This window comes from Schistocerca americana, chromosome 2 (assembly GCF_021461395.2).
Source record: "Schistocerca americana isolate TAMUIC-IGC-003095 chromosome 2, iqSchAmer2.1, whole genome shotgun sequence".
Lineage (NCBI taxonomy): Eukaryota > Metazoa > Arthropoda > Insecta > Orthoptera > Acrididae > Schistocerca > Schistocerca americana.
This window is the reverse complement of record NC_060120.1, coordinates 641,405,905-641,415,985: the sequence shown is the minus strand read 5'-3', so window position 1 is coordinate 641,415,985 and position 10,081 is coordinate 641,405,905. Positions and strand designations below refer to the sequence as shown.

General features: G+C 45.2%; 8 non-coding genes across 8 annotated transcripts; all 8 read right to left on the bottom strand.

Annotated features, from left to right (window-relative positions):
• Positions 1-1,090: 1,090 nt before the first annotated feature.
• Trnas-gcu lies at positions 1,091-1,172 on the bottom strand. Its single transcript has one exon. It is a non-coding gene; the product is annotated as a tRNA-Ser (tRNA).
• Positions 1,173-1,993: 821 nt separating this feature from the next.
• On the bottom strand, positions 1,994-2,075 carry Trnas-gcu. The gene has a single exon. It is a non-coding gene; the product is annotated as a tRNA-Ser (tRNA).
• Positions 2,076-2,896: 821 nt separating this feature from the next.
• On the bottom strand, positions 2,897-2,978 carry Trnas-gcu. The gene has a single exon. It is a non-coding gene; the product is annotated as a tRNA-Ser (tRNA).
• Positions 2,979-4,933: 1,955 nt separating this feature from the next.
• On the bottom strand, positions 4,934-5,015 carry Trnas-gcu. Its single transcript has one exon. It is a non-coding gene; the product is annotated as a tRNA-Ser (tRNA).
• Positions 5,016-5,837: 822 nt separating this feature from the next.
• Positions 5,838-5,919, bottom strand: Trnas-gcu. The gene has a single exon. It is a non-coding gene; the product is annotated as a tRNA-Ser (tRNA).
• An 821-nt stretch (positions 5,920-6,740) lies between these two features.
• Positions 6,741-6,822, bottom strand: Trnas-gcu. Its single transcript has one exon. It is a non-coding gene; the product is annotated as a tRNA-Ser (tRNA).
• Positions 6,823-7,643: 821 nt separating this feature from the next.
• On the bottom strand, positions 7,644-7,725 carry Trnas-gcu. The gene has a single exon. It is a non-coding gene; the product is annotated as a tRNA-Ser (tRNA).
• Positions 7,726-8,546: 821 nt separating this feature from the next.
• Trnas-gcu lies at positions 8,547-8,628 on the bottom strand. Its single transcript has one exon. It is a non-coding gene; the product is annotated as a tRNA-Ser (tRNA).
• Positions 8,629-10,081: the final 1,453 nt, after the last annotated feature.

Genomic DNA, 10,081 nt, shown 5'->3' with positions numbered 1-10,081 from the left:
ATCGCTGCTACTTCCTCGGCGAGAAACGCTTATTACAGAAAATTTAGACTAAACGAAGGTTCCACCGAGATTCGAACTCGAATCGCTGGATTCAGAGTCCAGAGTGCTAACCGTTACACCATTTTTTTTTTTTTTGTTTTTTTTTCTCCTGCACCCTAAGCAGGAATCATACCCCTTTTTTTTTATTTCTTTATATTTTTTTTTTGTTTGTTTTTGTTTTTTTCTCATATTTGTGTCCTTTTTTTTATTAATATTATTATTATTTTTTTTTTTTTTTTTTTTTTTTTTTATGCACGTGTGTGCTGGGCAGCCGGCGGCAAGGTGGGCAGGGGTCGCAATCCGGAGGCCTGGCCACGATGTCACCGCCATACCCCGCACCCAATTGCATGGTTTTGTTATTTGATTTTATTGTTATGTATTCATTATTATATTTTGTTTAATTTGCAATGTGGCGTCATGTGTGTTCCATTATTTGTATAGATATAAACAGAATGAGAAAAAGAAATCCATGTCTGGTCTGTGGATTACGCAGCACACCATGAATCCAGCACAGCAGATACTCAAAGTTGGTCTTCACGTAGAATAATTTTCCCAGTGTCCATGTCGTTGATTAGTATTGTGCATTCGGTTTCCCGATGGTTGGTTGTGGATTGCTGCTTCTCAAAACCCTGAGCATCCCATGCGTTGGAAGATGAGCGCTGGTAACGTGGTGACACCAAGAGCAGGGACATGCCAAACAACCATGTCCCGTATCGTAAAGCCTCTTCATAGGAGGAATAGAAGCTGCTGGAAACTCCTGGTGCGTACTAAATCGTCGTGCAGCTTTGATGAAAGATAATGAGAAATGAAAGTAAACAAATGAGCTGCCTCTTCTGGGTTACGCCCTGCGGAATCAAAAGTAAAATCTTGAGATGGTGTTTGATTCGAAAGACGTACGCTATCGAATGTTGTGTCCTTCCAATTGGTAGGCGGTTTAGTTTCGTATTTCTTACAGATGCTATGTGCCACATACACGTTCCGTTGCTACTACTGAGTGGCGTTTCGCATGTAGAAGGTGTGATCCGAAATGGGTGCTTAACGTAAAATCCTTCGACGAGGATGGGATTCGAACCCACGCGTGCAGAGCACATTGGATTAGCAGTCCAACGCCTTAACCACTCGGCCACCTCGTCTGACGCATCGGAAACTGCGTCCCTCGCTAGTCCTTACGGAAAGAAGTCGTTTGTCGATTCGAAAACGCATCGTACTGTGGCTGGTGTTAACGCTGTAATGCCCTGCTGCAGTGCAGCTGACCAAGCTCCCACTCATGAATCATTTAATGATGGCATCTGTCCACGTCGGTATCCCATCGGAGGAAAGTAGTCGGCCCACTTACTTACTGCAGAAATAAGCACCGAATCGTCGTGTAGCGTTGTCTAATGCAAATGAGAAATGTCCTGTGCACTAGGTATAACGACTAGTGGAACTACGCGATTATCTCGTTCGCAACAATTATTTGTCACCTTCGATGACCTCATCGCTGATGTTGCTTTCAAGTTTCTTTCGAAGAGCAAACCACGTTCTTCATAGCCGAATTGTGAGACCAGAGGCTCCTGCTGTTGGCGATGGAGCCAGGCCCTATCAGATCGCTTCCGTCTATGGCGGCCGGACGGAAAGCAAACTGTCGAAAGGCGACAGTTGTGCTACAGTTGGGGGTATTATAGGCTCGATACGTTAAAATGACTGCAAGAAGTAAGCACTTAAATATGAATGAGAACGCACCGTTCCCAAACACCACCATGGTGCCAAACTTCGATTCGTTTTTAGATCTTGAGATGGTGTTTGATTCGAAAGACGTACGCTATCGAATGTTGTGTCCTTCCAATTGGTAGGCGGTTTAGTTTCGTATTTCTTACAGATGCTATCTGCCACATACACGTTCCGTTGCTACTACTGAGTGGCGTTTCGCATGTAGAAGGTGTGATCCGAAATGGGTGCTTAACGTAAAATCCTTCGACGAGGATGGGATTCGAACCCACGCGTGCAGAGCACATTGGATTAGCAGTCCAACGCCTTAACCACTCGGCCACCTCGTCTGACGCATCGGAAACTGCGTCCCTCGCTAGTCCTTACGGAAAGAAGTCGTTTGTCGATTCGAAAACGCATCGTACTGTGGCTGGTGTTAACGCTGTAATGCCCTGCTGCAGTGCAGCTGACCAAGCTCCCACTCATGAATCATTTAATGATGGCATCTGTCCACGTCGGTATCCCATCGGAGGAAAGTAGTCGGCCCACTTACTTACTGCAGAAATAAGCACCGAATCGTCGTGTAGCGTTGTCTAATGCAAATGAGAAATGTCCTGTGCATTAGGTATAACGACTAGTGGAACTACGCGATTATCTCGTTCGCAACAATTATTTGTCACCTTCGATGACCTCATCGCTGATGTTGCTTTCAAGTTTCTTTCGAAGAGCAAACCACGTTCTTCATAGCCGAATTGTGAGACCAGAGGCTCCTGCTGTTGGCGATGGAGCCAGGCCCTATCAGATCGCTTCCGTCTATGGCGGCCAGGCGGAAAGCAAACTGTCGAAAGGCGACAGTTGTGCTACAGTTGGGGGTATTATAGGCTCGATACGTTAAAATGACTGCAAGAAGTAAGCACGTAAATATGAATGAGAACGCACCGTTCCCAAACACCACCATGGTGCCAAACTTCGATTCGTTTTTAGATCTTGAGATGGTGTTTGATTCGAAAGACGTACGCTATCGAATGTTGTGTCCTTCCAATTGGTAGGCGGTTTAGTTTCGTATTTCTTACAGATGCTATCTGCCACATACACGTTCCGTTGCTACTACTGAGTGGCGTTTCGCATGTAGAAGGTGTGATCCGAAATGGGTGCTTAACGTAAAATTCTTCGACGAGGATGGGATTCGAACCCACGCGTGCAGAGCACATTGGATTAGCAGTCCAACGCCTTAACCACTCGGCCACCTCGTCTGACGCATCGGAAACTGCGTCCTTCGCTAGTCCCTACGGAAAGAAGTCGTTTGTCGATTCGAAAACGCATCGTACTGTGGCTGGTGTTAACGCTGTAATGCCCTGCTGCAGTGCAGCTGACCAAGCTCCCACTCATGAATCATTTAATGATGGCATCTGTCCACGTCGGTATCCCATCGGAGGAAAGTAGTCGGCCCACTTACTTACTGCAGAAATAAGCACCGAATCGTCGTGTAGCGTTGTCTAATGCAAATGAGAAATGTCCTGTGCACTAGGTATAACGACTAGTGGAACTACGCGATTATCTCGTTCGCAACAATTATTTGTCACCTTCGATGACCTCATCGCTGATGTTGCTTTCAAGTTTCTTTCGAAGAGCAAACCACGTTCTTCATAGCCGAATTGTGAGACCAGAGGCTCCTGCTGTTGGCGATGGAGCCAGGCCCTATCAGATCGCTTCCGTCTATGGCGGCCGGACGGAAAGCAAACTGTCGAAAGGCGACAGTTGTGCTACAGTTGGGGGTATTATAGGCTCGATACGTTAAAATGACTGCAAGAAGTAAGCACTTAAATATGAATGAGAACGCACCGTTCCCAAACACCACCATGGTGCCAAACTTCGATTCGTTTTTAGATCTTTTATTTTTTTTTTTTTTTTTTTTTTTTTTTATTTTTAGCTAGTTGATAATCATGGGATTCTTAGCCTTCGTAGGATAATGATATTTCTTCGAATTATAGTAAAATTGCTTGCTCTTACAGGCATTACTCGTTTAATGTGCTATATAGGTCACATAGTCGCACCAATATTCAGCCGTTTCATAGACATCTCGTTTTTAATACAAACGTAGAAACTACACCCCTGAGCCTATCGCTGCTACTTCCTCGGCGAGAAACGCTTATTACAGAAAATTTAGACTAAACGAAGGTTCCACCGAGATTCGAACTCGAATCGCTGGATTCAGAGTCCAGAGTGCTAACCGTTACACCATTTTTTTTTTTTTTGTTTTTTTTTCTCCTGCACCCTAAGCAGGAATCATACCCCTTTTTTTTTATTTCTTTATATTTTTTTTTTGTTTGTTTTTGTTTTTTTCTCATATTTGTGTCCTTTTTTTTATTAATATTATTATTATTTTTTTTTTTTTTTTTTTTTTTTTATGCACGTGTGTGCTGGGCAGCCGGCGGCAAGGTGGGCAGGGGTCGCAATCCGGAGGCCTGGCCACGATGTCACCGCCATACCCCGCACCCAATTGCATGGTTTTGTTATTTGATTTTATTGTTATGTATTCATTATTATATTTTGTTTAATTTGCAATGTGGCGTCATGTGTGTTCCATTATTTGTATAGATATAAACAGAATGAGAAAAAGAAATCCATGTCTGGTCTGTGGATTACGCAGCACACCATGAATCCAGCACAGCAGATACTCAAAGTTGGTCTTCACGTAGAATAATTTTCCCAGTGTCCATGTCGTTGATTAGTATTGTGCATTCGGTTTCCCGATGGTTGGTTGTGGATTGCTGCTTCTCAAAACCCTGAGCATCCCATGCGTTGGAAGATGAGCGCTGGTAACGTGGTGACACCAAGAGCAGGGACATGCCAAACAACCATGTCCCGTATCGTAAAGCCTCTTCATAGGAGGAATAGAAGCTGCTGGAAACTCCTGGTGCGTACTAAATCGTCGTGCAGCTTTGATGAAAGATAATGAGAAATGAAAGTAAACAAATGAGCTGCCTCTTCTGGGTTACGCCCTGCGGAATCAAAAGTAAAATCTTGAGATGGTGTTTGATTCGAAAGACGTACGCTATCGAATGTTGTGTCCTTCCAATTGGTAGGCGGTTTAGTTTCGTATTTCTTACAGATGCTATGTGCCACATACACGTTCCGTTGCTACTACTGAGTGGCGTTTCGCATGTAGAAGGTGTGATCCGAAATGGGTGCTTAACGTAAAATCCTTCGACGAGGATGGGATTCGAACCCACGCGTGCAGAGCACATTGGATTAGCAGTCCAACGCCTTAACCACTCGGCCACCTCGTCTGACGCATCGGAAACTGCGTCCCTCGCTAGTCCTTACGGAAAGAAGTCGTTTGTCGATTCGAAAACGCATCGTACTGTGGCTGGTGTTAACGCTGTAATGCCCTGCTGCAGTGCAGCTGATCAAGCTCCCACTCATGAATCATTTAATGATGGCATCTGTCCACGTCGGTATCCCATCGGAGGAAAGTAGTCGGCCCACTTACTTACTGCAGAAATAAGCACCGAATCGTCGTGTAGCGTTGTCTAATGCAAATGAGAAATGTCCTGTGCATTAGGTATAACGACTAGTGGAACTACGCGATTATCTCGATTCGCAACAATTATTTGTCACCTTCGATGACCTCATCGCTGATGTTGCTTTCAAGTTTCTTTCGAAGAGCAAACCACGTTCTTCATAGCCGAATTGTGAGACCAGAGGCTCCTGCTGTTGGCGATGGAGCCAGGCCCTATCAGATCGCTTCCGTCTATGGCGGCCGGGCGGAAAGCAAACTGTCGAAAGGCGACAGTTGTGCTACAGTTGGGGGTATTATAGGCTCGATACGTTAAAATGACTGCAAGAAGTAAGCACGTAAATATGAATGAGAACGCACCGTTCCCAAACACCACCATGGTGCCAAACTTCGATTCGTTTTTAGATCTTGAGATGGTGTTTGATTCGAAAGACGTACGCTATCGAATGTTGTGTCCTTCCAATTGGTAGGCGGTTTAGTTTCGTATTTCTTACAGATGCTATCTGCCACATACACGTTCCGTTGCTACTACTGAGTGGCGTTTCGCATGTAGAAGGTGTGATCCGAAATGGGTGCTTAACGTAAAATTCTTCGACGAGGATGGGATTCGAACCCACGCGTGCAGAGCACATTGGATTAGCAGTCCAACGCCTTAACCACTCGGCCACCTCGTCTGACGCATCGGAAACTGCGTCCTTCGCTAGTCCCTACGGAAAGAAGTCGTTTGTCGATTCGAAAACGCATCGTACTGTGGCTGGTGTTAACGCTGTAATGCCCTGCTGCAGTGCAGCTGACCAAGCTCCCACTCATGAATCATTTAATGATGGCATCTGTCCACGTCGGTATCCCATCGGAGGAAAGTAGTCGGCCCACTTACTTACTGCAGAAATAAGCACCGAATCGTCGTGTAGCGTTGTCTAATGCAAATGAGAAATGTCCTGTGCACTAGGTATAACGACTAGTGGAACTACGCGATTATCTCGTTCGCAACAATTATTTGTCACCTTCGATGACCTCATCGCTGATGTTGCTTTCAAGTTTCTTTCGAAGAGCAAACCACGTTCTTCATAGCCGAATTGTGAGACCAGAGGCTCCTGCTGTTGGCGATGGAGCCAGGCCCTATCAGATCGCTTCCGTCTATGGCGGCCGGGCGGAAAGCAAACTGTCGAAAGGCGACAGTTGTGCTACAGTTGGGGGTATTATAGGCTCGATACGTTAAAATGACTGCAAGAAGTAAGCACGTAAATATGAATGAGAACGCACCGTTCCCAAACACCACCATGGTGCCAAACTTCGATTCGTTTTTAGATCTTGAGATGGTGTTTGATTCGAAAGACGTACGCTATCGAATGTTGTGTCCTTCCAATTGGTAGGCGGTTTAGTTTCGTATTTCTTACAGATGCTATCTGCCACATACACGTTCCGTTGCTACTACTGAGTGGCGTTTCGCATGTAGAAGGTGTGATCCGAAATGGGTGCTTAACGTAAAATTCTTCGACGAGGATGGGATTCGAACCCACGCGTGCAGAGCACATTGGATTAGCAGTCCAACGCCTTAACCACTCGGCCACCTCGTCTGACGCATCGGAAACTGCGTCCTTCGCTAGTCCCTACGGAAAGAAGTCGTTTGTCGATTCGAAAACGCATCGTACTGTGGCTGGTGTTAACGCTGTAATGCCCTGCTGCAGTGCAGCTGACCAAGCTCCCACTCATGAATCATTTAATGATGGCATCTGTCCACGTCGGTATCCCATCGGAGGAAAGTAGTCGGCCCACTTACTTACTGCAGAAATAAGCACCGAATCGTCGTGTAGCGTTGTCTAATGCAAATGAGAAATGTCCTGTGCACTAGGTATAACGACTAGTGGAACTACGCGATTATCTCGTTCGCAACAATTATTTGTCACCTTCGATGACCTCATCGCTGATGTTGCTTTCAAGTTTCTTTCGAAGAGCAAACCACGTTCTTCATAGCCGAATTGTGAGACCAGAGGCTCCTGCTGTTGGCGATGGAGCCAGGCCCTATCAGATCGCTTCCGTCTATGGCGGCCGGGCGGAAAGCAAACTGTCGAAAGGCGACAGTTGTGCTACAGTTGGGGGTATTATAGGCTCGATACGTTAAAATGACTGCAAGAAGTAAGCACGTAAATATGAATGAGAACGCACCGTTCCCAAACACCACCATGGTGCCAAACTTCGATTCGTTTTTAGATCTTGAGATGGTGTTTGATTCGAAAGACGTACGCTATCGAATGTTGTGTCCTTCCAATTGGTAGGCGGTTTAGTTTCGTATTTCTTACAGATGCTATCTGCCACATACACGTTCCGTTGCTACTACTGAGTGGCGTTTCGCATGTAGAAGGTGTGATCCGAAATGGGTGCTTAACGTAAAATTCTTCGACGAGGATGGGATTCGAACCCACGCGTGCAGAGCACATTGGATTAGCAGTCCAACGCCTTAACCACTCGGCCACCTCGTCTGACGCATCGGAAACTGCGTCCTTCGCTAGTCCCTACGGAAAGAAGTCGTTTGTCGATTCGAAAACGCATCGTACTGTGGCTGGTGTTAACGCTGTAATGCCCTGCTGCAGTGCAGCTGACCAAGCTCCCACTCATGAATCATTTAATGATGGCATCTGTCCACGTCGGTATCCCATCGGAGGAAAGTAGTCGGCCCACTTACTTACTGCAGAAATAAGCACCGAATCGTCGTGTAGCGTTGTCTAATGCAAATGAGAAATGTCCTGTGCACTAGGTATAACGACTAGTGGAACTACGCGATTATCTCGTTCGCAACAATTATTTGTCACCTTCGATGACCTCATCGCTGATGTTGCTTTCAAGTTTCTTTCGAAGAGCAAACCACGTTCTTCATAGCCGAATTGTGAGACCAGAGGCTCCTGCTGTTGGCGATGGAGCCAGGCCCTATCAGATCGCTTCCGTCTATGGCGGCCGGGCGGAAAGCAAACTGTCGAAAGGCGACAGTTGTGCTACAGTTGGGGGTATTATAGGCTCGATACGTTAAAATGACTGCAAGAAGTAAGCACGTAAATATGAATGAGAACGCACCGTTCCCAAACACCACCATGGTGCCAAACTTCGATTCGTTTTTAGATCTTGAGATGGTGTTTGATTCGAAAGACGTACGCTATCGAATGTTGTGTCCTTCCAATTGGTAGGCGGTTTAGTTTCGTATTTCTTACAGATGCTATCTGCCACATACACGTTCCGTTGCTACTACTGAGTGGCGTTTCGCATGTAGAAGGTGTGATCCGAAATGGGTGCTTAACGTAAAATTCTTCGACGAGGATGGGATTCGAACCCACGCGTGCAGAGCACATTGGATTAGCAGTCCAACGCCTTAACCACTCGGCCACCTCGTCTGACGCATCGGAAACTGCGTCCTTCGCTAGTCCCTACGGAAAGAAGTCGTTTGTCGATTCGAAAACGCATCGTACTGTGGCTGGTGTTAACGCTGTAATGCCCTGCTGCAGTGCAGCTGACCAAGCTCCCACTCATGAATCATTTAATGATGGCATCTGTCCACGTCGGTATCCCATCGGAGGAAAGTAGTCGGCCCACTTACTTACTGCAGAAATAAGCACCGAATCGTCGTGTAGCGTTGTCTAATGCAAATGAGAAATGTCCTGTGCACTAGGTATAACGACTAGTGGAACTACGCGATTATCTCGTTCGCAACAATTATTTGTCACCTTCGATGACCTCATCGCTGATGTTGCTTTCAAGTTTCTTTCGAAGAGCAAACCACGTTCTTCATAGCCGAATTGTGAGACCAGAGGCTCCTGCTGTTGGCGATGGAGCCAGGCCCTATCAGATCGCTTCCGTGTATGGCGGCCGGGCGGAAAGCAAACTGTCGAAAGGCGACAGTTGTGCTACAGTTGGGGGTATTATAGGCTCGATACGTTAAAATGACTGCAAGAAGTAAGCACTTAAATATGAATGAGAACGCACCGTTCCCAAACACCACCATGGTGCCAAACTTCGATTCGTTTTTAGATCATTTATTTTTTTTTTTTTTTTTTTTTTTATTTTTAGCTAGTTGATAATCATGGGATTCTTAGCCTTCGTAGGATAATGATATTTCTTCGAATTATAGTAAAATTGCTTGCTCTTACAGGCATTACTCGTTTAATGTGCTATATAGGTCACATAGTCGCACCAATATTCATCGTTTCATAGACATCTCGTTTTTAATACAAACGTAGAAACTACACCCCTGAGCCTATCGCTGCTACTTCCTCGGCGAGAAACGCTTATTACAGAAAATTTAGACTAAACGAAGGTTCCACCGAGATTCGAACTCGAATCGCTGGATTCAGAGTCCAGAGTGCTAACCGTTACACCATTTTTTTTTTTTTTTTTTTTTTTTCTCCTGCACCCTAAGCAGGAATCATACCCCTTTTTTTTTTATTTCTTTATATTTTTTTTTTGTTTGTTTTTGTTTTTTTTCATATTTGTGTCCTTTCTTTTATTAATATTATTATTATTTTTTTTTTTTTTTTTTTTTTTTTATGCACGTGTGTGCTGGGCAGCCGGCGGCAAGGTGGGCAGGGGTCGCAATCCGGAGGCCTGGCCACGATGTCACCGCCATACCCCGCACCCAATTGCATGGTTTTGTTATTTGATTTTATTGTTATGTATTCATTATTATATTTTGTTTAATTTGCAATGTGGCGTCATGTGTGTTCCATTATTTGTATAGATATAAACAGAATGAGAAAAAGAAATCCATGTCTGGTCTGTGGATTACGCAGCACACCATGAATCCAGCACAGCAGATACTCAAAGTTGGTCTTCACGTAGTATAATTTTCCC